The 2,617-nt window shown below is 33.1% G+C and overlaps 1 non-coding gene across 1 annotated transcript; it reads left to right on the top strand.

Moving 5' to 3' along the window:
• Positions 1 to 1,115: 1,115 nt before the first annotated feature.
• Positions 1,116 to 1,220, top strand: LOC113917382. The gene has a single exon (XR_003518220.1). It is a non-coding gene; the product is annotated as a U6 spliceosomal RNA (small nuclear RNA).
• The last annotated feature ends 1,397 nt before the right edge of the window (positions 1,221 to 2,617 follow it).

The raw sequence follows: 2,617 nt of genomic DNA, 5'->3' as shown, positions 1-2,617 counted from the left end.
TGAGTAGGAGTGTTCAGATCCCAAACCCTGAATCACTTAGGAAATAATCAAGGGGGGGAAAAAGCTTATTAACTACCCTGACCAGCAATGACATTTAAAACTGGAGTCAACTATACCTATCATGGAGGCAATTAAAATACGTGGAGTTTGTAACTAAGGTGGACGCTTTACTATATTACTGTTGCTGTTTTAAGGGTCAATATGAGTCCTCGGTGTATTAAAACCTATTAATATCTGGCTGAAAGATTTTTTTTTTTTGGTAAGCAAATTAGTAGAAGTAGATGATTACTATCTCTATTGTAGGCTGGGAAAACAATATATCCGCTTAAGTGCACTTATTTGAACGGAAAATAGGTAAATATAAAGTATGCTGAAAAGAACTAGGAAAAAGCCCTTGAGCTAAGAAGAAGCTGGTCCTATGTTAAAGGTTAACTACTTCAAAAATAACATTATTTGGGGGAAAATTTTGCCTCCATGCATAATTAAATTTAGTCTGAGAAATTTAGAAATATATAACATTTAATAAACTAGATGCATTTTTAGTAAAATAGTGATATGGATACACTTAGGCTATGATGTGGCTTTCTTAACTAAGATATTATTGTGATTGTGAAGCCATTATTTGAAATAGGCTGCATTTATTTGGCAGAAAGATCCTATAATAAATATGTTACATCTATTTTAATACCAAGGAACAATTAATAACTTTCAAGTTGAAATTCAGTTTATTTATATACATCCTTCTCCAGATTCTCATTAAGTGCTGCCCCTGTTTGTTATGTTTTGTTTGTTATGTTTTAAGAGATGTATGAAACACGAAGGAGGAAATATGTCAAATCAAATTGTTTATTGTCTGATCTTAAAACATGATCAGGAGGAGTAAATGTCCAATGTTTAAATTCTAGGACCTAAAATAAATATTTCAGAAAGACTCTCGTCTTTTGTTGATTGCTAAAATACACCACGTAATTTCACTTCCTCACCACCTAATTCAGTGTTAAGAAATAATTTCTTGAAAAGAATTGCTTTGTCCGACAAAGATGGAAGGTCTACTGAAATAAGCATCTTATATATAACATATATATACAATATTTGTATATATTGTAAACAGTACAGTATCACTTTGGCAGCACATATACTAAAATTGGAACAATACAGAGAAGATCAGCATGACTTCTTACATCGATGACACACAATTTTGTGACATGTTCCATATTTTTGGTATAAATGAAAGTTAAGAGAGTAAATCCTGAGTTCTTATCACAAGGAAAATAATTTTTTGTAACTATCTGAGATAACGGATGTTAACTAAACTTGTGGTAATTATTTCATGATATATGTAAATCAAATTATTATGCTATACATCTTAAATATATGCAGTGCTGTATATCAATTACATCTCAATAAAACTGGAAATATAGATTGGTTATGCCACAAAAGCACAAACTGAAAGGTAAAAATAATAATAGCAACAAAATAATGTTAGTCTATTTTATTGAATACTGAGTTAGTACCTGGTTCTGAACCAGCTACTTTCTCACAAAAACTCTAGGAAGTACTTACACCAGTTATACCTCTTCCCAATTTACAGACATAGAAAGTGATAATGTTTTCTTAATTGAACCCATAAACACTTATATTAGAAGTGTATAAATATCAGTGGAAGCACTTTATTTCTAAAACTTGACTGGTGGATACAATGTTTTGGGGGGATAATATACTTTTTCTATTACTGCCACAGAAATACTACTTTGGTTAAAAAGAGAATGATTGATTGATTGATTGATTGACTAGTTATGACAACTCCATTAACCCTCACTTTCAAATCTATTATCAAGAACTGTCCAGGGGCACCTGGGTGGCTCAGTCGGTTAAGTGGCCAACTTTTGATTTTGGCTCAGGTCATGATCTCAGGGTAATAAGATTGAGCCCCATATCGGGCTCCATGCTGGATGTGGAGCCTGCTTAAACTTCTCTCTCTCTCTCTCTCTCTGCCCCTCCTCCTGTGTTGCTGCTACAGGCTTCAAAATGTTTGTAAGTAAGAAAGAGTGCCCTTGATAAATGCAGTGTTTTACTTTCAAAATGTAACAAAACTTTAATAAGTGACTATGGCTAAAGCACAATTACACATTTTGAGGGCATGGTCTTTGGGTTTTTAACTCCATTATGACCATTTTAGTTGCCTTCAAATAGCAGGGAATGAGGTCTTCAAAAGGATCCTAGAAGGTTCTATGTCTATGGTTAAATGCATTTTCCAAAAGATACTCAACAACTGATATTTGCTTATTCTGCTAAGGATCCACACATTACAAATCTAAAACTAAGTGGCCATTGTCATGCTACTCTTGACTTCCATCCTTACAATGAACAAAATAGTGACTGGGGGGCAAGTAGAAGATTTCCAGTTCGTAGCTGAATACCAAGAATCACAGAGAAACTTGGTAATATAAGATCTGAGGTAGATTAGTGAAGCCAAGGACCCATAATTGTCATACTAATAACACTCAAATACATGCCTTTCAAAAAAAAGCAACAACAAATATTATTAAATATTTTTGACCCTTGAAATGTATGGTATTGCTCTATGTAAGTCATATATATACAAGTATATGCTACT

The sequence above is a fragment of the Zalophus californianus genome, chromosome 4 (genome assembly GCF_009762305.2).
Source record: "Zalophus californianus isolate mZalCal1 chromosome 4, mZalCal1.pri.v2, whole genome shotgun sequence".
Taxonomy (NCBI): Eukaryota; Metazoa; Chordata; class Mammalia; order Carnivora; family Otariidae; genus Zalophus; species Zalophus californianus.
This window is presented reverse-complemented; position numbering and strand designations above follow the sequence as displayed.